Here is an 11,441-nt window from a genome sequence, read left to right on the forward strand (position 1 = left end):
GCGAAAGACTTGGCAATTTCACCCAGAGTTCTTCTTACACACGCAGTAATAACAATTAACCAAGAGCAATTATGTGCCTTGGGGTATCAGAGCCCCATAGAATGTGCAAATGAGTCCCCAGGCAGGTGGGAAGTTGGGGGGGGGGGCACATCTGCTCGTTTTCCTTTCCAAAATCATTGCAGCTCTAAGATCCTGTCCACGCTTGCCAGGAAAGTGCTGCCTGGTGACTGGCTGTTGCCAGCAGTGGCCGCACATGGCTCCCCAAGTAGCAATTCAGGGTGATGTCCCAAACGCCAAAGAACAGTTACATACATTGAGTAGGAATACAGTTCAGACTTCTGTGGTTTGTGTGTACTTAAATAAAAATTACAGCCCACTCTTGGAAAGCATAATGAAAACTTGGTCTTTTTTAAGGGTTCTAAACTATTTAATTGGCCCAATAACATCTGTCCTTGAACCTTACACCATTACCCACCCAGTCACAGAGGGGACACAGGTAACATGGTTACTGCCTCGGTCAGAGGGTGACGTCACTCACACCTCGCTAAGTAGGTCCTTCGGCTCTTCTCCGGCATGAATCCCTGGTTGTTTCCTTTCAAGAACACTCTTATCCAACACTGTATCATTGTCATTAGTCAGCTAGTCAAAATGGCTACTAACATGGAGAACCTAAAAAAGATTCATACATACAACTAACATTTTACTTTAAGCTAAAACAAATATACAGGCCAGGCACCATGGCTCATGCCTGAAATTCCAGCATTTTGGGAGGCCAAGATAAGAGCATAGCGTGAAGCCAGGAGTTTGAGACCAGCCTGGGCAACATAGCAAGACCCCGTTTCTACAAAAAAATTAAAAAATTAGCTAGGTGTGGTATTGTACACCTGTAGTCTCAGCTGCTCAGGAGGCTGAGGTAGAAGGATGGCTTGAGTCCAGGAGTTTGAGGCTGCAGTGAGCTATGATGATGCCACTGTACTCTAGCCCAAGCAACAGAGTGAGAGCCTATCTCAAAAAAAAAAAAAAGAAAGAAAATAAAAAGAAAAGCACATTAATTTGCCAGTTTGTCCTTACACCAACAATGCCCAACCCCCCTCTGAGCATAGTCAACTAGGAAAGAAGGAGAAATCTTACAAAACACTCCCCCAAACCTAAGTTCCTTGACTAACCATAAGATAGTCCTGAGCTTAAAAGTCACCTGAGAGATTAGCTCATTTCACTTCTTTAATAGAATTGAAAATAATGTAAAAATTTTATCATTTTACAAAAGAGAAAAATGAAGTCAGACCAAGGATGTCAGCAAGCCTGAGAAAGCTTAAGTGCCTGCAAAAAGGGATATTAATGATAAATAAGCTCATCTGCTCTGTAGAACTCTAGCAAAATCCAGGAATCAGAGGCCCCAAGTGTCCTTGAAGGTGGGAGGCAGGACACTGAACACAGGAAGATTGATTGGAAGTCACCAGAGGCAATAAGACCTCCCGGTCAACTTGTCCAGCCAGGCGACTGGTCCCCATCCCACCCCCTCTCCCCCAGAGACGCAGGGGTCTTTTGGGGGGATGAAATGGGTAAGAGAGTCTCCAGAATGGAGGCCACCAGGCAGGTCAGAGGGCAGGGGCGTGGCACCCTGCTGATGTCAGGGCAAGCAGTAAAAAGTCCACATGTTGGACCCTCAGACCCCACCACCACCTCGCCTCAACAGAACTCAGCTCTAAGAAGATTGGCAGCCAGGCAGTCTCCTCCAAGCCGGAGACTGCGGTATGACCAGAGGGAAGTTCTGTGCAAAGACCCAGAGGCTGAGACGGTGCCACAAACAGCCAGGTGGGGGCAGCAGTGAGCTGTGAGCACAGTGGGGTGGGCAGAGCCCCAGTGGGGAACCTGCCGCTCGCTCGCCTTATAGACTAGAAGGAGTTCTAGAGGGCTTGAAAAAAGTTAAAGGACACGATCACATCAGCGTTTGGGCAGGACCCCTCTGGTAGCAGAGGGGGCTTTCAGAGGTGAAGGAGGTAAAATCGGGAATATTTGCCTAAGAATCAGCAGGGATGACAACTCCTGGGGTGCATTTGGGATGGAAAGGACGCTCAGGAAAAATGAAAACTGACAGTCAGTCTCTTGCTGACTTCTTGGTCCGAAGGGCAGGACGCCAAGCTCCCAAAGTCGCTGCTCTAACCTCGCCAGCTAACAGACCCAGAAAGACCTGAGCTATGGAATGTAAAGGAATACTGCAAGTTGAGCAGTGTGGTTGCTGTGATATTTCCAACCATTTGCCCGTTGCTTGCCAGGAAATGTCATTTCATTTGGAGTTAGATGGATTTGCCAGGAAATACTCTGGGGTGTAGTGGACCTGTGGAATAGAGGTCAGTTTTACAATTATGAAATAGCTGGCTTTTCCAGAAACACCAGCAGTCATCGGACCATATCCTCAAGGACAGCTACTAAAATTATACCTGTGCAGCCTGTCGCTGGGGAACACAATGGTGGTGCCGGCTGGGTAGAGGGAGTGCTTTGGTGCACGGCTGAGCATGTGCTACCAGCCCGGGCAGAGCAGGAGCGCAGCCGGAGGCTCCTCTACAAAACTCATCAGCAATCACCGGGCATCAGAACGAAACTGTGCATCTACCCCAGCCCTCACTGTATCCTCCCATGGCCCAGGCAGTTCTCCGCCCACCACAGTCCATGCAGAATTTGCACGATCCCCAAGAAAACTAGTACTCCTTCACTCCTTCTACTTGGCATTGAAGATGATTTTAGCTGTGACAAAACAAATGACAAAATATGAATGCCATTCTGTTAACAGTCACAAACTATAGGACTCATTCAACAACTGCTTTCAACTAGCTGGAAGTAAATGCCAGCTAGTATCTCTAGCCTGTCTCAAAAACTGGCCTGCCCTTAACCCAGGCGATGCTTAAAGGGGACAGGGACCAGGAAGAGGCAGTTCACCTAGGATGCAGAATGTAAGGGGGCCCCAAAAACTCAGTAATCAAGATAAAAAAATATTTTCATGCAATATTTTAAAAATCTACATGAATGTTAAAAAAAATCCATGATGAACAAAATATCAAAATTGTATACGATGAAATGCCCTGCAGCGCCCTACTGGAGCCTGAGGCAAAAGGAAAAATCAGTAATGATGGTTGTTTACGTATTTAAAATTTGCACATTTTGTTCATCATTGCATCCATTTTGATCTTTGAAAAATAGGATATTAAAACATTTTAATCTTGAGTACTGACTTTTTTAACACCTCTCAGCTCAGCAGTGTGGGGAGGAACTTGGACAGTTTTACAGGTGTTTATTTCAGATACTCCAACACACACGTGCACACACACACACACACACACACACACATGCACACAGGCACATATACACAAAAGGGCATGGAGAAAATAAAAGCCACTCTTTGGAAATTTAAGCGCACATCCCATGCATTCATAGAGGTTATGGAGTGCATTCCTAAAACAATTTTCCTCATTTATCTTTTCGAGAGTGCTGCTGTTCACCTTTAAATACACACCTGAGATGGGCATTCGTAGCAGAGCTGTGCACTCGGTTGTGCTCACACACACAGAGGAGGAAAATCAATTTCAATCCCCGAAGGACAGAATTACTGGTGCAGAAGGTCACTAAATGCTAGCACTTGCTCAGTGGGCTTGGAACAAGATCCTTGTCCGCATTGCTTCGCTGCACTTGCAGAGGAGGGAGGAGGGAAGCCTGGAGACCGGCTCTCGTCAGGGAGGAGAGAGACGTTGCTTGTCCAAGCCACAGGATAAGCGCTTAAAACTGCGAGGGGAACGAGGCAAACACATGCATGGGTGATGTGGAGTCGGGGATGAACCTTTGCACCCAACGCTCTGGAGAAATTGGCCAAGACTGGCTCAACTCACTGAAAATATTATTGCTGTAGTTCTCTCAAGGTCACTTGTCAGACTGGGTTACCTATGCCCTGAGGGCTCGGGGCACAGATCGGCCTTCCCAAAGAGACATAACTCATGGCTCTCTCTCGAGGGAACCTCCCGGGCCTGGTTTCCACCTTGCTCATGCTCTCCCCTGACAAGAGCATCTGACTCCGGCCATCTGAGGTCCACAGAAGACACAGGCTGAGCCTGGCCCCTGTGCCAGTGGTCGTGGCAGCCCTGAGCCCTTCCAGATGTTGGCCAACTGGTGCCATTTCTGTCACCTCAGAGATGATTGTGAACATTTGGTTGGAAACCGCAATAATGGTAACGAGATCAGAGGCACGGAGGGATAGTGGTTGGGAGAAGGTGGCCAGGCTTCTTCTATAGAAGACATATGAAAATGGCACACCTGTTCCCAGGAGCACACGCAGGTCGCCCGCAGTGGGAGGAGTAGGGTTTAGCAGTAGGAGCCAGAGCAGGGAGGTCAAATAGATCTACAGACCTGAATCTGGATCCTGGCTCCACACATGGGCCGTAGGACCTGGAGACATTATCTAACCCATCCACAGTTCAGTTTCCTAATCCATAAAGTGGGGGGAGGCGAAGTGCCTGCATTACACGTGCGCTGCGTCCCCTTCCCCAGCAAACACCTGCCATGTGGGTCCTCCTTTCTCACCTGCTTTTATCCTTTTCTTTGTGCCCAGAATCTCCAGGCTGCTTTTGCTCCCTGTCATCACGTTTGAGGCTTGGCCTGGCTTTCTCTTTACCCAGCGTCTGGCTTTGGGGACAATGGGATTTTCATGAAAAAAAAAAAAAGGAGCCAGATCAGAGCATCCCATTCCCAGCCCGCACAGTGTTGGGCAGAAAGGCAGAAAGGGGGAGAGAGGGGGACAAAGCTCATCTCTTCCTCGCCTCTCCTATGCTCCCACCTCGTCCCAAGGACCAGAGAAACCGAGATAGCAGCCCTGGAGGCCACATCCCAGTGGGTCAGCTGCTATTCTGAGCTAACTCACCGGAGAGGCAGACCCTGACGCTCCAGGGGATAGCTGGCCATTTGGTCCCACAGTCTCCCAGGAAAGGGAGGTTACCGGAGCCCGGGGGAATGTAAACTCACCCCAGGCGGAGGACGTCGGGAACACTGCTCTGTACCTGAGCAGAAAATATGTTGACCTTTTTTTGTTTTTTGTGTTGGAAGAAAAAATTCAGGACTCATTTGCTGGCAGTTGGAAAGACGATTTGAAATGACAAGTGCCCCCTCCTGCTCACCCAGATCTAAGGTGTGTGGCCACCAACCTCAGTGGGCTTCCTAGGATGGATTATGGGGAGACTAAATCTGACGGGTCAGGCCCTTGCTGGGATTAAGAGTCTCGAAAGTGAGAGAGAAAGTCCCAACCTGCAAAGCCCCACGTGGTCAGGGCATCTTCCCAGAGCGACACCTGAAGTGTCTGGGCCCTATGATGGTTTTTGACTAATGGTTGGGGGGCAAGATGTTTCTGGATGCAGCACTGGGGTGGTGCAAAGTGCCCCAATTCCAGGAGCTGAAAGAAATTTCAAGAAGTTAGCTTATTATTCAGGGAGACTTTATAGGCAAGAGAGGCGTTTCCAACTCTCCCGGCCCAAGAGGCTGCAGCAAGCGGGAGCAGCAACGGTCCTGCGGCCTCCGCTGGAGGAACGGGGGCAGCAGTTGCCGAGTCCGTCCACCAGGTGGCAGAGCAGAGGGTGGCAGTGGCCGTGCCAAGAAGAAACTCTGATGGCGGCCAAGGGCCGTGGAGAGCCACACGGGACCCACAAGAACTGAGCCCGTGCTTGGGATCCCAGCTATGTTTTGTGGGGAAATGCAACCTCAGAGATATTTTCATTTTTATCAAGGTTGTTACTCATGTTCTTGATCGTGGGGAGCCTGAAGAATTAAAGTTATCCTCAAAGCTTGTTAGCGTTTAAAAAGAAAAAGAAAAGATGCTGAGCGGTTTGGGGAAGATGGTTTCTGTCCGGGTAAATCGGGGTTGATGGATTTAACTGGGATTAAGAGATCACTTTCAGAGAAGGTTAAGTTGCTGATTTTTCCTCCCCCAAGTTCAGTTTAAGCTGGTGTTCAGTGTTCGGCCTCGTCTGATGGGAGCAACAGGGCAACTTCTGCTTCCTGGCTTCGTACTGCTTGGCTCCAGGAGGATTCCAGGCAGCGAGAGCCGCCCCCTGCGGTTCCCCACCTCCGCGTCCCCAGGAGGTGAGCCCTGGGGCGGACTGGGAAGAAGCTCCCTTGCTGGCTGCTGCCAACTGTGAGCAGGCTGCTGTCACTCTCCCAGCTCTGGGGGACCTTGGACCAGGAGGAAGGGATGGCCCTGGGAGGGGCTGACTCAAGCCATGGGGAGAAGGAAGCGCCTTCTCCTTAAGCCACAGTCCCATGGCAGACTCACCCGTGCAGCATCCTTCCACTGAGTCATCCCCCCCAGCCTCACCTCTGCCTCCACTCCAGCTTGCCCCACCTGCACCATCAGCTTTCACTCTCCAAGGAAAGAAAACCACTGAGTGAGCAGAAGCAAATGCTACTGATAATTTAGCACACACTAGAGACCTGGCTTGTGCACAAATATCAACTCTCTTAGTTCTCACAACAAGCCTGTGAGAATATTATTACACCCATTTAGCAGATGAACATATCGAGGCACTGAGAGGTCAAGTGACTTGCCTAATACCATAGAACCAGTGAATGACAGAGCCTGGATTCCCATGCACATCTGTCTGACTCCAAAGACCATATTTTTTTCAGACCAGTGTGTAGGCTGCCATGATTGTATTGTTTTATGTGGTCCTACTTGGATACTGTTGGCATTTTAAAAGAAGGAACCTGAAAAGGGCAAGACTAAGGATGAATATCACAGATGATCTCTTGCCCTGATTGTCTGCAACCTCACCCGTGCCAGATTAATGGTATTTCCAGAGTTTGGGTCTTAATTCATGTAGATTATTTGTTCCTTTTGCGACACTCGATCTCTCACCAATGGCTTCTGGGCGCATTCTTTGATTTTCTGTTTCATTGTAGGGATTAAGAAATGGAATGTGTTAAATGCATTTGCACAACTGCAATTCAACATGTTAAAACAGGATTGACCCGTCCAAGCATATAAGTGTCTGAGGCCCATCAACACCGGCCATGCCAGAGGACCACTGTGATGTCCCTGTCCCCACCAACGTAATGCACCCCATCCCCCTGCCTCATCTCCAGCCGGAGCACACTATTGCCATAGCCCAGTCACTCCAGGAAAGCTGCCTTCAGTGATCATGATGGTGGGATGTGTTTTTAAATGAATGATCATTTTAACCATCTTGAGTCCTACATTTGGAAGCTTCTAATATTGTATTAGTTGCTAGGGCTACCATAACAAAGTACCACCAGCTGGGTGGCTCAGACCAACAGAAATGTATTCTCTCACAGTTCTGGAGGCCAGACATCTGAAGTCAAGGTGTCAGCAGGTGACCCCTCTGAAGACACTTAGGGAAGGATCTGTTCCAACCTTCTCTCCCAGCTTCTGGTAGTGACCAGCAATCCTTGACATTTCTTGGCTTGTAGACACATCATTCCAATCTCTGCCTCTGTCTTTATGAGGGCTTCTCTTCTCCAGGTGTCTGTGTCCAAATTTCACTCTTGATATAAGGACACCAATTCTAATCCAATATGACTTCACCTTAACTTGGTTACACCTGTAAAGACCCCATTTCCAAATAAGGTGACATTCGCAGGTACTAGGGATGAGGACTTCAACATATCTTTTGGAAAGGACACTTCTAGACCCACAACCATCTTTCCCCACGTGCCATATGAGCATGGCCTACTCCACTGAGCACACTGCATCCCACCGTCCCCAGGCACCTGACATGGCTGTACCCACTGGCAATCAGGGCTGACGCCTGCGGTGAAACTGATTTGCCATCACGAGTCTCACTAACGGAATGAGTCTGTACTGACACACTGTGGCACGTGGTGATGAGCTTGTCGGGGAGATCATGCAAGTGCCCTTCGAGCCCCGGTGCAGGTGGTCTACTCACTTCCTGTATAAAGCAGATCTTGCCGGGGAGTCCCCAGACCATCTCCTTGGCCTGGCAGGTACTGCGCACACCTGACCACAGCCTTGGCCTCACAAGGAAGGCGTTCCCACTGCTTGTTCTGGGTCCACCGTCCACAAGCATTGTAGCATGGCCTGGTTCCAACTTCACGCCCTGCATACATTTCTCCTCCCTGCACCCCCTGCAAATTGGAAATCGTGACACACAGCCATCTAACAGGGCTATTGGGCAATTTAATTAATGTTTATAAAGCACTCTGAGGTCTTGGGATGAAAACTGCTGTGTAAGTGCAAAATTATTATTAGTTCTCAGCCTCCTGTCCCTTGACTCCTGACACGGGCTTTTGTTGTCCCTGAATGGGAGCCGTTTATGGGCTGTCCAGCTGGCTCTTTTGGGCACACGGGTGAGTACATACACATTTGCAGATTTTTTTTTCCCCTTTGAAAAAAGCATTCCAACTCTGTGGGATGTCTCAAAGCTTTTCAATGTCTGAATTTCTCTCTACTTGTCTCTCCTAAGCACTGTAATCGACAAGAGTAGATTGTAAACAGGCTCCTTTGGCAAGAAAGAGGAGAAAATGGTCAATTTAAAGAAATAGCCCTTCTTATAATGAAGAATAAAACAATATCTCTTTCTCATGCAGAATCTAAATGAACCACTGAGTGGAGTCTCTCTCCCTTGCCCAGAGGGATACCTTACGTGTTTATGAATTGCAAGAGGAACAGAATAGAAGATTTGTTGTCAGTGCCCAAGTTTCGCCTCCTTCCCTCACCGTAACTTCTCCGAAACCATGGAAACAAATGCACCCCACCCAGACGATGTTTTCCTGATAGTCCTTTGTTACCTGACTGTGCACTGCCTGGGGTCCCATGGGGAGAGTGAAATAAAGAAGTGGAAAAGGAGAGAGAGATGTCTGCAAGTGAAACGCCTTGTCTCTGAAGGACAGAGTAGGGCACATGTGTGATTTATCAAGCACTGGGCTGATAAGCAATGTTGTTTGGCACCATTTGCCTTTTCTCTAAACCCATCCCACACTCCCCACACACAGACCATCACGCTCCCTTGAAGGTATTGTTTGGTTTATCATCAGGCTTTGTTAGAAGCATTTGTTAGTCAGCCAGCTACTGGAAGATTTTATTTTTAAATCATCACTAAGGAGCAATTACGTAACACGTAATCTGTTGGACCAAAGTATAAAGGCACAGAACCAATGAAAGAATGGAATGTTAGTTATAGGGTTGTAAACACACACATAAACAAACCAAAAGGGCTCAGATGATGCACACCAGGTTTCCTAAGTCAACCGATCACCGATCAAACGTAATATCCAATTATATAAGGGGAAAACCAGGAATATGCTTCCGGAAAGGAACGTGGAGGTGGGATTGGGCTTGGAGATGGAGAAAACCAGCTTGAAACAGGGAAAGTCTACACCTGCAGCAGCGGCAGCGTCGTGTCGGCCACAGCGGCGGCTGTGAAACACGGGGCACCTTTTCTGTGGTCTGTGGTGATTAAGTTCTGCCTCCTGAGTAGAGGTAAAGATGGAAGGGATGGGTTCTTTCTTTGCATTCTGTTATTTTTAAAAAGAAAAAGAGATCTAAGTTTAAAAATAATAACAAAAACATATGTACAGCAGCTAGGATCATTAAAAAAAAAAACCCAGGACTGAAAATTGAAAAGAGGTGTGTATAGGAGCCCGCCTCTTCTCCTCCATGGATACTGTGCTTCCTTGAGCTTCCCCTCAGTCTCCTGCATGGCCTTCCTGCCTCCTATCTGCTCCAGTTCTTTCACCCTTTGCTCTGTTTTCCTGGCTATCATCTTGGATCTAGAACTACGGGTCTTCAACTCAGAATCCTTCGATGCCACCCCAGGTACACACTCTACAAGAGCTTGTGCGTCTTCCACAACTGTGCCTCCCTCCTCCACTGGGGCTGGAGGTGTCCTATGCCTGTTAAACTCCCACCCAGCCCTCTGTTCACCCTGCTCCTCACTCTCTTGCCTTAGAGACTGTCCCCTGTCCCCTTCCCATTCCCGCCACCCATTCAAATCCTGCTTGTCTTTCTTTTTTTTCCTTTTTTTTTTTTTTTTTTTTTTGAGACAGAGTCTTGCTCTGTCACCTGGGTTAGAGTGCCGTGGCATCAGCCTAGCTCACAGCAACCTCAAACACCTGGGATCAAGCAATCCTCCTGCCTCAGCCTCCCAAGTAGTTGGGACAATTAGCCACCGCTCCCGGCTAATTTTTTCGATCTGCTTATCTTTCAAGTCCAAGTTCAAATGGAATCAGTTCTGCAAAGCCTTTCAGGGTGCTCCCAGAAGAATGTGGACACTCCCACAGTCCTTTTTCTATGTTCCCATGATTCTTCATTTATCTCCCTAGTACTAAGTAAAACACATACCTGTGCATACAGCTCTGAGCTCATTTCTCCTCCCGTCAGTTGTAAGCTCCCTGCAAGGAAGGATTGTGTCTTGCCATTTCAAGTATTTCACAGAGTGCTTACAACAGTATTTTGTCCATAGCAAATGCTTAGCCCATATACTTATGTTTAATTTCACCCATTCAACAGACACACAAACACACACACTACAAAAAAGCAGGTGGTAGAATCTTAATTTCCTATGCAATTTAAAGATGAAAAGTAGAAAATAAGCACTTCATCCTGAGAAGACAATAAATAACAATAGTAGACTGTGACCAAAGAACTGATTGATTGTATTTTATCAACCAATGAGATCAAATCTGGCTCTGCAAACAATCACTTGCAAAACTAATTTGCCGTCGCTGGTGAATTAAGTAAACAGTTCCTAGTCTAAGATTTTCAGCCTTTGGCTATTTTTAAATAGGAAAGATGAAGTATTTGACAACAACCCAGTTAGTGCCACCAAATAAAGTTACCAGTGAGGAAAGAGCTGGGGAACCAGACCGAATCATTCCAAGACTCCCGGCTCCCACTGTGCTGGGAGGTCAAATACATGGCCTCACTTTGCTGTCTCTATGTCCACAGGCTGCTGTTGTATCTCTTCTCTTGCAAGCCCAGCACATAATCGGGCTCTGTTGGACTCTGCTGGACTCTGTGAGAGCAGCTCAGTGTTTTCTGTGATGAAACCTGCTAAGTAGTATTATAAATACAAGAAACCACAGGCTTTCTTTTGGAAGAACATGGAGCTGATATTCATGTTTGTATTTGTGTCCTGGGACATCCCAAGGCGAAGTTATTATAACTGTAGATCTAATTCCATGGACAAAGGAGAGACCTGAGAACAAAGCCTTCCTTGGCAGTGGAGACAAAGAATAAATATGGTCCATGATCACCTACCTTCCTCTGAAATATCTCAACAGGCCTCAATCAAGGCAGTGAAAAACCAGTTAGCTCTCCTTGATAAATTCTGTTTTCCCCTCCTCCCCTCCTCCATTCTCTCTCCCTCTCTCTCTCTCTCTCTCTCTCATACACACACACACACACACACACACACCCCTTTTCTGATACC

Source organism: Eulemur rufifrons, chromosome 18, assembly GCF_041146395.1.
Source record: "Eulemur rufifrons isolate Redbay chromosome 18, OSU_ERuf_1, whole genome shotgun sequence".
Lineage (NCBI taxonomy): Eukaryota > Metazoa > Chordata > Mammalia > Primates > Lemuridae > Eulemur > Eulemur rufifrons.